Here is a 15,222-nt window from a genome sequence, read left to right on the forward strand (position 1 = left end):
GTTGATTGGAGTGTTTCGGTTTGTTGGGGTCAAGGACCTCTGCCTCAGAGTCTCTTAGTCCTAGACAGCACGTGAGTGCGGTAACTCCCGGTGAGTTCTCCAGTCTAAGAGTCTATTTAGAAAAAGCCTGTCTACACAACAGGTTGGTAGCCGCGGGGGCGGGACCTGGCAGGAGGGGGAGGAGCCAAGACCTCTCAGGACCCGCCCCTTGGTTCTTTCGGAAAGCCGCCTTCTGAGTTACGGTTTTTGCGGGGAAGCAGGGTTCACCGCATTGGGGTTTTCAGCCCGAGAAGGTTTTTGGGGAGCCTCACCCAAGCGTCCTGTAAGACAGGCTTGCTCTCAGGGATTTGAGCGCTCTCCGGTGCTGCAAGCCTACATTCCCTGGTATCTGAGAGGAGTCTCGGGCGCTCGATGAAATTCCTGGAGCAATAGAGAAACTTCTCACTCCTCCCTGCTTTTGGGTGGGAAAGCAGTTGTCGAGTAGTTTAATTTCCCATCCTAATCGGACTCTGTTAAAATCGTGCGCCGAGCGACTAAGACAAGTTCTGCAGCCCGGCTGCCCCGGGCCGGGTGTGCGCCTAAAAACACCCTGCAGTTTCGGGCTAGCGCTCCGGTGTGAGCGCGTCCAGCCGGGCCGCAGAGGGCGTCTGGAGACCGGAGAAACCGCGGCCGCCTGGCCCGTCGCCTCGGCCGGGGCTGTCCCTTTAAATCCTGGAGGAGGCAAAGAGAAAAAAGAAAAGAAAGAATAAAGACGCGGAGCCCCCAGCGCTGGGTGGCTCTATCGGGTCCCCCCCCCCCGCGCCACCCCTAGGCAGGGTTCTGGCTCCTGCTCGCCGCCCGCGCGGGGGTCCTAGGCATCCCCGGCAGCGCCGCCCCCTCGCCAGCGACTGTCAAAATAAAAATTAGCCGAGGCAGGAGGCCGGGCCGCAGCAAGTGCATGTGTGACAGGGTGGGGAGGGGGCGGGCGCGAGCGAGCCGGAGAGAGGCGACCGCACACATCCGGGCCCTTTAGCCCCGTGCGGCCCCCGAGCCGCGGGCGCGGGCGCTGGGCGCGGGGCGCGGGGCTGCCAGCCGCGGCGCGGGAGGCGGGGCGTGCAGAGGGCGGAGGCGCGGCCCCGGGAGGGAGGAGCTGCCCGCGCGCCCGTCGCTCGGCTGAACAGCCGCTGGAGGAGCCGGGCCACGAGACTCTGACAGCAGCGCGGCCAGCGCGGCTCGGGAGCGCAGGGACGGACGGACAGTGGCGGCGAAGAAGGACGCGAGCGCTGCGGCCGGAGCCAAGTGCGGGAGGCGCGCGGGGTCGGCGGCGCGCAGAGGTGAGCAGCTCCGCGCGCGGGCTGTCAGGGGTCTGCTTCTGCACCTCGGCTGCCTAGGCGGGTCGGGAGGTCGCGGGGCTCGGAGAAGGTGGCTGTGTGTCCCCCGGAGCCCCGGAGCGACGGCAGGGCCGTTGCTAGGAGGCGGGAGGTCCGCGCGTCCCGGGGCGCCGGCGGGGGCAGGGGCGCGCTCCATCGCTGGGCAGGAGGCGGGGGGTTGCGGTGGCTATTCAGGGGCTCAGTGTGTGCGGCAGCCATGCAACCAAAGGAGGCGGGCGGAGGCAAAGAGGGAGAGGGGGAGGGAGGGGAGAGCCAGCAGAGAGGGAGCCAGCGAGCGGGCGCCGCGCCTCCTGGCTGGCACCGCGGCCTGGAGCGAAGTGGCGCGCGGGGCTCTGAGGGAACTTCTGCGGGCGCGTGCGGCCCCGGGCTCCGCGGCGCCTCCGGGCCCGGGCGGGGCGAGCCTCTCGGCAGCCACAGGTGGTTCCTGCCAAAAGTTTTTGCTGTACTTCTGCCGGGAAGGAAGGCTGGAGAGCATTTTGGGCAGTGACGGTGTTTTATTACTTGGGCACCCGAACCTTGCGCTGTCTTTTCTTGGACATTGAGAAAGGGGCTGTTAAAGGTGGAGGGGATCCCGCACTTCTCAATGAGGCCGGAGGGTTGCCTGGCGGCAGGGACCCAGGGGACGCTCAGAGGAGCATCTCAGCTGCGGGTACATGGGCAAGTTGAGATAAATGCACGCACGCACGTAATTTCTCCGGGCCTAGATAAAGAGAAGCATAGCCCGCCCGGGGACCTCTCATCCCCGCTGGGCGGCTGGAGATCTCTTCCTAGTGACACTCGTGGTGGAGATCTCTTCCTAGCGACAGACGCTGAAGCCGTGTGCGCGTCTCTTGCTGGGTTGACAGCGAAGCCTCTCGGATCCCGATGAGGCTTTGTTATTCGCGGTGTTGGCTTGGTTTCGCCAGGAAGAAGGCCAGGGGCAGCCGCGAAGGAATCGCCAGGCCCCCTTACCTTTCATGTTTGCATAGCTGTGGAGACACGCACTGAATCAAGCCTCACGTCCATGGCTCCGGGTCGAAGCTGCTGAGGTCCGCGGCTTGTGCTATCATTGCAAAGCTAGGGCTGTGATTTTAGGGCTTCTGGGACAGAGAGGAGAACGGAACTGGAGTAAGAAAAACACTTAAAAGAGGATGTGCTATGTCCAGCTTTGAGAAAGTCTGAGGTTCTGTGCGTTGATTGGTTCCTTGTTGGCCGGGTAACTCTCAGGGCAGCCAGGTAGAGCCACCAGGGTAGGTCAGGTTTAGGCTGAAAGAAACCATTATTCCCAGAGAGGGTCTGATACTTGGGTGTTGCAAGTAGGTACAAAACCGCAGAGAGTTAGAAACATTCAGTCCTTCATTCTCCTTGGTCCTCGGCACACTCGGGATTCCCCTCCTGCACCCACAAAGCAGGGAAAGGCTCTCTGCTTTAAAGGAGGCCACAAGATTTGGGGAAAGCACCTCTAGGCATTACGAGAACTCATCCTATAACGAACCATCCGGAGACCAAGGAAGTGAATGACCTAACACGGTGGTCAAGGAGCATGGAAACTAGAAATGACAGCAACAGCCCAGGCTTGGACAGAATCCCCAGGGGACAAGGTCTTGTGGGCTTGTGGACAGAAAAGCTACTCCCAGACCCTGAGCCCGTTATGGGGAGCCAGACCGGGAGCCATTATCTGCTACTTTGTACATTCATGCTTTCCATCAAAGACCTTCAGTTTCCTGTCCCCTGTCCTTGACCCAACAAAATCAGGACAGCCACCGCAAAGTCCAGTGTGACACGATCCCAACTTTTCCTACACCCTCATTGCCCCAAATCTCCCAGATTCCTTGGGCAACATAATGCGGCTTGATTAGCCAAGATGAGTCTCCAGCTTGTCATGCTGAAGCACCCACTTTCTGTAGGATGCCAAAACTGTTTTCCTGGTAATTAAGTTTTACAGATATTTTTGAAAGGGAGCCCAATTTTGGATCAATTACACTTGGACACACATTCAGTGCTGTTGTGGATACCAAATGAGAGAGATGAGCAATTATCTGGGGGTGTTGGAATGAATGTTGTTATGGGTATTTGACATAGCTATTAAGCGTCAATGAATGGGTTCTCAGTAAATGTTTTTTTTTTTTTTACTCTGTATTTTATTGAGTAAACAAGTGTCTTAATTAAAAAAGAGATTTGAGTTGGCCACTTAGATTTTAGCCACTTTTTCCTTACCAGTGCATGTGGTGTGTGTTGGAGGGCAGGATGATAATGGTTAAGAGGATTTTTTCCCCCCCTTCGAACCAAAATATTCTAGGGCAAGGGTTAGCCTTCAGTCTGTAACATTGTATATTGCCAGGCAGAGCCTTACTAAGGCAGAGTAAGACTGGGTGTGGTTTGTGTCAATCTGTATTAGTCAGAAATTACCCCAAGAGGGAACACGCTCTTGAGTTCCAGTGCCCTCGAGGACATACCGTATGAGGAATTCAAGGCTGACAGTGCCACAGTGTATAATTTCTCAGCTCTCTCACACAGACAAGGTTCAAGGTCCCCATACCCACATTCGGGACTCCGCAGGAAAACCAAAATGAAAGCAAAAAACAAGACCCGGGACCAAAGTAAGAATAAAATATTTTTGTAACGTCATTCACTTCCATTGCACAGTAACTCATCAGCGTCCCCAATGGCTACATAGATGGGGAAACTGAGGCAGACTGAGGAGAAATGGTCTGCTAGTGCATTAGCCTACTACTATTCAGCTTGGGCTTCCCAGAGGTCACCTGCTGCGAGAGACTCTCCAGCAATGCCTTGGGCCATTGTCCTTCCTAGTACCGAACACAGTTGATTGGAGGCCAGTCACCAGGGCACCTCGTTCTCTACCCCAGCTGATGTTGGCTTATAGCCCTCCCTCCTGAAGAAGGCCATGAGAACTTGGAACCAGCTGGCTAAGGCTGGGCTCGGGGTGTTGAGATCTATGTCTGTGCAGGCCTGAAGGAGTTGGTCTATTTATAAACCCCCTTTCCTTTCCAGGAAAGAAGAGACTCAAGGGTCTGGAACCATCTTCGATACTGACTTCTCCCCAGGGTGACCGTGTCCCATTGAAAAAAAAAAAAAAAGCCTGCCACACAACCATGTCAGATTGATCCCTGATCTGGGAAAAAGATCCCGAAAGTCTTCTTAGAGCCTGACTGCCTTGGGGAGTTAAGCTCCAAGGACTCCCTAGAGTCAGTATCTTGGTTTCTTGTCCCCCCAACCTGCATAGGCGGGCACCTCAGACTGAACTGCTGAATAGAGCGTAGTTGGCTTTTAAAAAAGACTGGCAGTAACTACTATTCTGCAGGAGATTCTGAAGGTGCCAGATTAGACAGGACCCTCTCTCACTCCAGAGGCATGTCTGTGTGATGTCAGAGGAGGTCTGAGGCTTACACTCCTTCCTCACCTGCCCCACCCCCACCCCCTTGGTGGCCTCTAACCCCAAGTCTTCTTTGCCCTTGATCAATGGTACCGGTCACAATGCTGCTTACAACTTCATTCCTGAGACTCTAGATTTTCTGCTTGGGCTGGTGGTGGGGGTGGGGGGGTGGGGAGGATAGGGGAGGTGGGGGTTAGGTAGGTGGTGGGAGGAAGGGAGGTAGGAAAACAATTCTGCTGTATCTGAATGGATCTGAAAGAGCCATCTTAGGGGCTCATGGCAGACTTCACTTAGACGTGAAGACTTAAGGAAGGATCCCTAGATAGAAAGAAGAGATGGTGTAGGGCCCCAGGGTCAGGCACATACGTTGAGGCTTTCCAGGGCAGGGATTTTGCATAGCTCTTTTCTATATACTCAGTGTCCAGTTCAAGGCTGGCTGTAGAAACAGTTTGCTTAACCAATACCACAGGGCGAGCATGGTGAATAGGGATCAAATCGACAGTGTGGCGTGAAGAAAGGCATGTTGGGAGGGCAAGGAGGTACAGCAGAGTGTGGATGAGAAGAGGGGTGGGTTGTCCAACCAGCATTCTGAGAGCTCCGAGGCCAAGAGACCTGATCATGTACACCATCGGGCATGCTGGAAGCACTTCCACTGAGTCAGTAGCTGGGGATAAACTCCTTTTCTGTCATCAGGCTGGTAGGCAGGCACTGAGGCCCCTGCAAGGAGGCAAGCTGGGCCTCGCATAACCTGTGGCCACTCAGAACATGGTCTCTTGACCTCCCACGCTCCCCGGACTTCATACACCCACTCCTTGTTTCTTGAAAGAGCTTCCCATCCTCGTTCGCTATTCTTTTTGTCCAGATTGCCTTTCCCTGTGCATCTCCCAGCTGGCTTTGCCTTGTCATTTGGGTCACAGCCGAACGATCCTGTCATAGTATATTCTTTACCGTACCCAGTGCTGCCGTGGTGGGACTTTGGTCCTTTTTCTTCACTGCTTGTCTTCCCCACTGGAGTCTTAGCTCCAGGAGGCCAGGCCCCTGTTTAAACGTTTGGCACCGCTTCCTCCACATCAGAGCTGTGCCGGCACACTCAAGTAAGTAGTCGAGGGGAAGTGCCTGTTGGAGCTGTTGGGATGTGTGAAAAAGAGACAGCCAGGGTCTCTTCAGCCCAGAGTCAGAAATAAAGCTTGTTATAGGTGTCCTGTTATACAGCAGGATGGGGACATAGAATTCAAGAAGCACAGACCATTGTTAAGGTTGGCTTGGGTAGAGAAATCTCTTGGTGGCAGGACTGAACTAACTAACTAACTAACTAACTAACTAACTAACTAACTAACTGTCCAATCTCTCTCTCTCTCTCTCTCTCTCTCTCTCTCTCTCTCTCTCCCTCCCTCCCTCCCTCCCTCCCTCCCTCTCTCTCTCCCTCCCTCCCTCCCTCCCTCCCTCTCCCTCCCTCCCTCCCTCCCTCCCTTCCTCTCTCCCTCCCTCCCTCCCTCCCTCCCTCCCTCCTTTCCCACCTCTCTCTCCCTCCCTCTCTGGTGAGCAAGAGTTCAAGCATAATGCCACCCTTGGAGAGTCAGGAGTGTTTTTCCACCAGCATCATTCATTGGCAGCATCTTCAGAACAGCTGTAAACAGCTGCCCGCCAGCATGGACACAGGGAGGGCTCCTCTCCAGGGCCAAGGGGTCCCCTCGGCCCCATGGGAGTAGAGCATTTCATTAGTGTTTCACACCCTGTTGGCTTCCAAACCCCCATGGAAACAGTTCTTATGAGAAACGGATTCACGAGGAAACGTAGAGGAGGACTGACATCCCATTTAGTGCTGCATGTGTTCTGATTGTCAGAGCACCCCAGTCATTACGGAAAACCTGGAAATGGTTGCCAGAGTGAGAAATTAAAACTGCTGAAGCCCCCTAAATTCATCGCACTGGGCTCCAGTCTTTTTCTATAGCCAGAAATAAACATATAGAAACAGAAGTGCACACCCAAAACATAGGCATGTGCAGCTTCCCCAGACTTAAAAAATACACCCCAGCTTCCCCTAACCAGGAAGGTTGCTTTCTCCTGAAACCTGACACTCGAATTCTCACTGTCAATTACTGATACTGGAGGAGAAAGAGGTCTCTCACACTTTAAAAAGACCTTGGGAGGCTTTAGCTTCTGTACTTGAAATAAAGAAAATGGTTCTATTTTCCAGCACACTGGAGAGGCACCTCATGCTTTTCTCTGTACCATCATGCTAAGGACAAGGGGTCTGTGGTATTGCACACACAGTCAAGAATGTTTGGAAACGTATTTGCCACGGATGCGTAACTTCCTTTCAAGGACTGTACCATACCTTATTTGTCTGCTATAAAAGAGATTTTTCAACTCCCATTAGCTCATCATTCTTTGACCTAAAGCTAAGAGAGGCAGGGAGAATTTAAGAACTATAAACCTGTGTCATTCCATTAGTGTTTTAAGGCACTGCTGGGGACGTCCATTACTCTTTCAGGGGTGGGGACTGCGGCCTCCCCCCTCACTGTTCTGTTCATGGCTTGCAGACATGGCTGGCACACATTTGCTGGATGAATGGAAGAATACAGAATCAGGGGAGATCCTGATGAGGGCCATGGTAGTCAAGGTCTCTTCAGAGTGTGCTTGGCTGGGAGGTTGGAGGAAGAGCAGAGAGGAACCATGCAGGAAGGCTGACTTCTAAAACAGTAACATGACTTACTGCAGTGGGGTTCAGAGAGGTTTGAGTGAACTCTTGTGTCAGAGCCTGGAAGCACTCAACTCTGTGGAGACCAGAAGTGGGAGGATTGGCAGGGCGGAGGGCAGAGCTTCCGGGCAGTGACCTTTTTTTATGGGTGATTGCTAGGGCTCAGATCCCAGTCTCCAGAGAGTTAGTCTTTGGGTTTGTGAGTCCTGCTTGCCCTCTAAGATTGACAGAAAAGGAGACAGGCTGAGAGTTAGGGGCTGCTGAGTTAGGCAGCACTTGGAGGTGACCATCACAGAGTCCATCCATGACTTTGCCACCTTCTTCAGTCGTGACTGCATGTTACATTATTTAACTCTCTATTGTATAAGGGCAGTGCCAGTGCCAGCTGACAGCGTGGGGGAGAGAGTGAGAGAGAGAGAGTGAGAGAGAGAGAGGAAGAGAGAGAGAGAGAGAGGAAGAGAGAGAGAGACAGACAGACAGAGACAAAGAGAGGGTGAGAGAGAGACATAGGTGAGAGACAGAGAATAGAGAGAGGGAGAGAGACAGAGACAGACAGAGAGACAAAGAAAGGGAGAGAGACAGAGACAGAGAGACAGAGAATAGAGAGGGAGAGATAGAGACACAGAGAGAGACAGACAGAAACAGAGACAAAGAGAGGGAGAGAGACAGAGACACAGAGACACAGAGACACAGAGAGACAGAGAATAGAGAGAGGGAGAGAGACAGAGACACAGAAAAAGACAGAGAAACAGAAATAGACAGAGACAGACAGAGACACAGAGAGACAGAGACACAGAGAGACAGAGAGACAGACAGATAGAAAGAGAGGAGGAGAGAGACACAGAGAAAGAGAGGGAGAGACAGAGAGAGAAGGAGAAATGGAGAGACAGAGAAAGGCAGAGAGATACTGAGACACACACACACACACACAGAGAGAGAGAGAGAGAGAGAGAGAGAGAGAGAGAGAGAGGAAGAAGATGTCAGAGGGAGAGAGCTACTTCATAGAATAGCCTCACAAGTGTAGGAAGCCATCATTAGTCATTTTGTGACTTTGTTTCTGAGGGAGGCAGGAGGGGAAGATGATACTAAGTATCATGCCTCCAAACACCCAAGACATTGTTGTCTTCTGCTCCTATCCCCCAAGCTGCCACCTACTTCAGGAAGAAAATCTAGTCTATAAGAACATTTGCTTACGCCCCCAACCCTCTGGCAATGGGCAAAGAGACACCTTGTGGCGTTGCTCTTACATTAGTCGGGGCAGAGCAGGTGCCAGTCCTTTGTTCATCCGAGCTTGATGTCTGGCTTGGTGGCCAAGGCGGTTTTATGCCTAGGACTCATAAAAATCAAATCATATCATGTCAAATCAAATCCAGGCAGTGCAACACAGGAGGAAGAAGACAGACAGAGACCTGTTGACTACCATGCCACCCACAAACCTGCCCTCCAGTACATCGCACAGGCAGGCCATAGACACCCGACTGCTACCATGCTACATGGCTCTGATAGAGGACATCTCCAGGTCCCCCAGTCATGTGACCAGGCTGCAGCAGGAGCTACCACAGTGTACAAGTATGTAGTGAGAGAGAAAGGCTTCACGCCTCGTCTGGGGCAGTAGAGCTGACCCTGGTGGCTGGGGTATAGGCGAGCCAGCCATACAACTCATCTGGAGTGAAGTGGTGGGAGTGTGGGCATGGTGCCCTCCTCTTCCCTGCCTTGCCACCTGCATTAGCCAGGAAAGCTGATCCTGGGGTCAAGAGAGCAGGAGATCTGGCTCTGCCCCCTCACTGGCTGTAGCACTCAGGAGAGTGAGCCCTGCATCTCGCCTGGGCAGCACAGTGGAGCTGGCCCTGGTGGCAAAGGCATGGGTGAGCCAGTCCCCCAGGGGTGTAAGAGCCGGTGGGAGAGCTGGTCCAGCCATTCACAGGTTGCAGAAGTTGGGAAAGCGGGGCCCTGAACCTTGCCTGAGCAGCACAGTGGGGTTGGCTCTGAAGGCATGGGTGCAGGTGAGCCAGCCCTGAGGGAGAGCTGGTGGTGTGGATAAAGAAGAACTGATGGGCTGGCTCAGATCCAGGCCCAGGTCCAGGCTTCCGAATTGGCCCACCCCAAAATCTGTATCAGCTGCAAACGGTTGAGATGCACAAAAGGGCCAGTCCTACTGTTCCGAAGCTGCAGGGTCCGCCAGGCACAGAGCAACAACAGGATAACCAGGAGGAGGTCCAGTGAAGATGCAGTATTGATGGTGTCATGGAAGCCAGAGATCTCGAACCAGACCAATGACTCATTGCAATGAACACAGTTATCATAGGGACACACTGTGACACACTACAGCTTCCATGAAGAGACGGGTTTATGATTTTGTTGTTGTTGTTTCTGTTGTTGTTGTTGGTGGTGGTGGTGATGGAGTGGGTGGTGGTAGTGGTGTGTGTGTGTTATATGTTTTATTTGGACCAGGGGAGGTTGCAAGGACTCAGGGCAGATGTGAACAGATAGAGAGATGAATGGGGCTGGGGTGTATGACGAATCAATAAAAAGTTAAAAATAAAAAGAATGAAGACTGTTGGGTGTAACTGCTTTACACATGGGCAGAGTTGACATTACTCAAAGGGTACTACTACCCCTCCCTGCCTCCCCACCCTGCTTGGAGAAGAAATACACTCACTCAAGCCAGGAGCTTAACCTTCCTATGCCCGTGGGCACCCACTGGTCTTCACAGAGAAGTCCACTTGTCTTTAATTGACAGGCAGGAGCAGGTCAGTTTTGTTGACCTTGGGCCAAATCGAGAAGCAGTGGAGCCTAATGGGAATTTATGACGCACCCTCTATATACATTAAAACTTCCCGGTAGCTACATTTTTTAAAGTAAAAAAAAAAAGAAAGAAAAAAAAGAAAAAAAAAAGAAAAGAAAAGAAAAGAAAAAGTGGGTGAGCTGAATTCTGATGTATTTTATTTAGCCCATTATAGCCAAAATGTTACCATTTTAACATGGGTCACTAGATCTGTTTCCAGTGCCCAGACACGTGGCCGACACTCTGGATAGCATAGAAAGACTAGGGCACCGGTGAGGAGGACCAGTCCCTGGGAGACAGGGGCATTAGCTGTGAGGGAACGTTGCCTCAGGAGAGAGGTCATCACAGGCAAGCAGATTACAAGGGAGGCAAAGTGCAGAAAACCTGGCTTTTACTGTGGCTCAGTGGAAGGCAGGTGCTGTGTGTCTGAGCGGGGGTATCCCACCTTCGTGGGCCTCAGTTTCCCCATTTGTCTGTGAGGTCAGATTATATCCCAGAGGCGTTCCTGCTCTAGTGCCCTCTCGTTTCCGAGAGAAAGTCATGGAAAACCAGTTCAGCCACTGCAGATCCACTCTAGGGACCCAGGATCAAATGTCCCCTTCAGAGTGTGTGTGGCAGCGGGCACAGCAAGCTCTCCAAGAACGGATGGCATCTGGTCGCTGAGGTAAGCTGTGACAGAGAGCGCTTGGGATTTGGGTAAGGGCGTTGCCACGTTAAAACTGACATTTTCATTGTGCCATATTTCTGGAGCTTCCTTCAGTCCATGGTCATCCTAGGGGGCTGTGAGCATCGAGCGTTAAAAGATGGGAGTGGCCTGGCAGGAAATATTAGCACACAAGAAAGGGAACATTTTCAGCTCTGTCATTAATGGGCACCGGGCCTGCCCAGAGAGGATGTGGAAGAGGGAGGGATAGGGTAGGCGTGTTCGAAGGGAAGGGTGCAACCAGTGTATTTTTGGCTTCTGAAGTCAGAGCCTCTGCTTTTCCTGTGCTCTGGTGAGGGGGCACTTGGAGTTTTATCTCCTTCCCATGCCCTTCTAGAAGCGGGAGGAAGCCTGCTCTCTCTTTGAAGAGCTAAGTCTTCTCTTTAAACATGTTACCATCAAGTATCTAGCTAGTGATTCCCTGAGGGATCCCCATCTCCCAGACAGAGAAGATGCCCAAGAAAGCTGGTGCACTCATGGACACCGAGGCTCAGAAGGGCTGCATCGCTCCTAACACCCACACCAGCAGGCAGCAGAGGACTAGATACCAGAACCCACATCAGCCTCCTGCCTCCCCTGAAGCGTGGGCTTGTAGGGTTTTTCTCTGCCATGGTTCCCAGGCAATTCCACGGGACTCTGAACCATTTTTAAATAATGATTTCTTTCCTATGTTTCCCTAAACTACATTCTTATTACTTTCTCCACATTGTTTGCTTTGAATTTTTAATTTAATTTTTTTCCCCGAGTAGGCCAACACTTACATGGTTTAACATTCAAAAGGTACAAAAGGGCATTAGAAGAGAAACATCTCTCTTCGGTAGCTAGTCTCCTTACCCTAGGCAGCTTCTTCTCATGCTTAGGTTTCAAGACATTTAGTGCACACACGAAAACATGGATGTGCAGGTGCACACACATGAACGTATGTTTTAATAATATCAACCAACTATAAAAGGATCGGACCATTGTATTTCGTTTTCCACTTTTTGTTCAATATGTCTTTAAGATATCCTTTTTTTAAAAATTACATTTTATTTATTTATTTTTTTAAATTACATTTTAAAATTTATTCTTTTCTTTCCTCTTTGAGGCAGAGTCTCACTATTTAGCTCTGTCTGGCCTAGAACTCACTCTATAGACCAGGCTGGCCTTCAATTTACAGGTCTGTGTGTGTGTGTGTGTATGTGTATGAGAGAGAGGGGGGGGGAGAGAGAGAGACAGAGAGACAGAGAGACAGACAGAGAGAGACAGAGAGAGAGACAGACAGAGACAGAGAGACAGAGAGATAGAGAGATAGAGAGACAGAGAGACAGAGAGACAGAGACAGAGACAGAGACAGACAGACAGATATCAGAGGAAAAATTTCAGAAGTCAGTTCTTTCCTTCCACCATGTAGATATCAGGAATCAAACTTAGGCTGTGAGGCTTAGAGACAAGAGCCTTCAACCACTGAACTGTCTCTGAAGTCCATCCTGGAGATGTCTTAAAACCTGACTGATTATTTGACTACTCCTAATACATGGGCATTTTGGTTTCCAGTCTTCTATTAGTACAAATAGACGTTTTTGACTTATCAGCTCTGGAAAGAGTAAGTTTGCTATCACTGTGTACAAGATATTTCAGAGGATAAACTTTCTTAATTCCTTAAGTATCAAGAGTAGGATGAGGGGCTGAGGGAGAGCTTAGTTTTCTAAGGTGCTTGTCGGGTAAGCATAAGGGATCCTGAATTTGGACTTCAGAACTGCATAGTGGCACCTGTGTGTAACTCTGGTTCTGAAGAGAAGACAGGAAGATGAATAGCGCTTGCAGGCTACTTGGTTTACCCAATCAATGAGACCCGGGATTGGTGAGAGACCCCTGTCTCAAAGGATTAGATGGTGAGGGATAGAAGACACTTAAAGTTGGTCTCCTCCCTCCCTCCCTCCCTCCCTCCCTCCCTCCCTCCCTCCCTCCCTCCCTCCCTTCATCTCTCTCTCTCTCTCTCTCTCTCTCTCTCACACACACACACACACACACACACACACACACACACACACTAGCATGAACTTTGGGTTGGACTTCCTGGAGAACATAGTCAAACTCGATGTATTAAGCTTGTGCTTTTCGAGGTCCTATTACATGAGAGGAAATGGTGGGGTAGAAGAGAAAACAATGGATTTCAATGGTGGAAGACAGCACCCACACTCTGGTGTTATGTAGTGACAGACTGGAGCAGTCTCGCCCACATGCCAGTAAAGGTTGTCTAATGTGTTATTTGCTACAGCTCTGGTGAAGGAATATATAAGCCCCGGGGTAGGTTTTGGGTTCCATGAATGAGAGGTGGGTGCAGGGCATTAGGAAGGTATCCAGGCCAATTGAGCAAAGAAACTTGTAAATGTCACTCCTGACATCATGGCCTTGGTCCCCTCAGCTGCCTCCCACAGTCCTTCAGAGGGCAGATTCTTAGACTCTGTATCCTGTTGGCCGTTAGAGCCTTTGGAACCCTTCTACACCCCAAGGAATCAGGGCTGCTTCAGAGTCTGAGGAGCGAGAGGGTTACGTGGGCCAATTCTTTCACTCGAGTGGGCAACGACGGTCCAGTAAGGAGGCCAGAGGCAGGTAGTGAGAGACTAACCTCACTTTATGGAAGAAGGCAGGCTTTCCTGTCTGACCTGCAGGCTGGGGCTCACCTCTGTGTTAACAGCTTCCTGCTCCCTCTCAAATGTAGGGTGATCTGCTTCATACTCACGCTGGCCTGAATTTGGGCAGCTTGCTCTCTGAAACAGCCCCAAGCTGTGAGGACAGACCCTAATCAAATGAGCTAAAGCTGCCAGAGAGTCACAGGTTGGTTTTCAGGGAGCTCCTGCTCTTGAATAATCTTCATGGCTTTCTGTGTCCTGGGGGGCGGGGGCGGGGAAGGAAGCTGTGACCCTGGGTAGAACCTAGGTGTATTTGAACTCCTGTGGTATCTTTTGGTCCTGGCTTAGTTCTTCAGGGCATGGGAAAAGATAGGACCCAGCGATCTCTTAGGAAGATGATGCTGCAGACAGGACGTATGCGATGTTTTTACGCTCGTGACTTCACGATGCAGCGTAGCTTGGAAAGGCCACACCTATTTAAAGAAGTGATGTGCGGTGCAGCTGGGTGCTGTGAGACTTGAACCGGGGAAGGGAGCTTGGAGGAGGCAGAGCAATGGCACTATTGAGGAACTTATGGCTGTAAGCTCTTCCCAGTTGTGACATGCGCACCGATTCTCACAGTGACTTTCAACGCCACAATATCCCATTTAGCCAATGAAGAATTAAGACTTGGGATGTTTAGGCTCACTTGCTGGAGGTGGTGTACCTGGCAGGAAGCAATTAGGAGACTGACAGAGCTAATTCCACAGCCCATATTCTATCCGTTACACCGAAATTGAGTGTTCAGGGCAGGAGGACAGCCTTGGGCAACGGTGTAGTAGTGGGACCAACATGTCATGGGCCAACCTCAGCTATGGCGGCACATCCCTGCAGAAGAGGAGGATGTGGAGGCAAGAGGGAATGCGTCCAGTTAGGGGATCAAGTTTGCAGAAGTCATTGCAAAACTCCGTCTTGCCCGACTGGATCCCGCTGTCTGGTTCATTGAATACGATATGTTTCAGGGGTGTCAAGGTTTGAACTTCACTCTTAAATAGTGGGGGCTTGGGAAGAGATAAGCCACTAGCTATCAAGAAATAAGCTATGGGTTTTGGTCCAGCACCACAGTGGGATGGTTTTACAAAATTATCACCACCACCACCACCACCACCACCACCACCACCACCACCACCACCACCACCACCACCACCCACCATTACCACCACCCACCCACCCGCCGCCCTCATGTATTGGTTTGTATGTAAAGGCTAGGAGACGTCTTTCAGGAGTCAGTTTTCTCCTTCAGAGAACACTCTTCATGGCCTCCAGAGATTGGTGAGAGGCATTGGGATTGCATGAGTTTTTACTCACCCAGGTACCTCGCTAGCCCTCGGATGCTGTCTCTTTCCTATGGCATTTTGGGGAATTAGTTTTGGAACCACATAAAGCACTGCTGTGAAAATGCAGCTTCAGTACAACGGGAACCAGGCTGTTAGGACACCAGGGAGTTTGTATGTTTCTATGAATCTGCAGAGGGAAAATCCCGTTTCCACACTGAAATAACATCACTCGCTGACTATGGCTGCCAGAGCTCATGGCAGAAGGTGAGAATTCCTCTCTCATTAGAGCCATGCTGGGTGGTGTGGACCAAGTGGAGTGTGCTGTTGGGGTAGACAGCTGACAGGGACAGAGGAAATGA

At 51.5% G+C, this 15,222-nt stretch overlaps 1 protein-coding gene across 1 annotated transcript in view; it reads left to right on the top strand.

The window, feature by feature from the left end:
- The first annotated feature begins 1,157 nt into the window (after nt 1-1,157).
- The window catches only part of Zbtb7c (zinc finger and BTB domain containing 7C), a 323,617-nt gene continuing 309,552 nt past the window's right edge, over nt 1,158-15,222 (top strand). Inside the window, 1 exon segment of the mRNA NM_001127375.1 lies at nt 1,158-1,313. The gene's annotated coding sequence lies outside the window, so the exon portion shown is untranslated.

Source organism: Rattus norvegicus, chromosome 18, assembly GCF_021556685.1.
Source record: "Rattus norvegicus strain SHRSP/BbbUtx chromosome 18, alternate assembly SHRSP_T2T, whole genome shotgun sequence".
Classification (NCBI taxonomy): domain Eukaryota; kingdom Metazoa; phylum Chordata; class Mammalia; order Rodentia; family Muridae; genus Rattus; species Rattus norvegicus.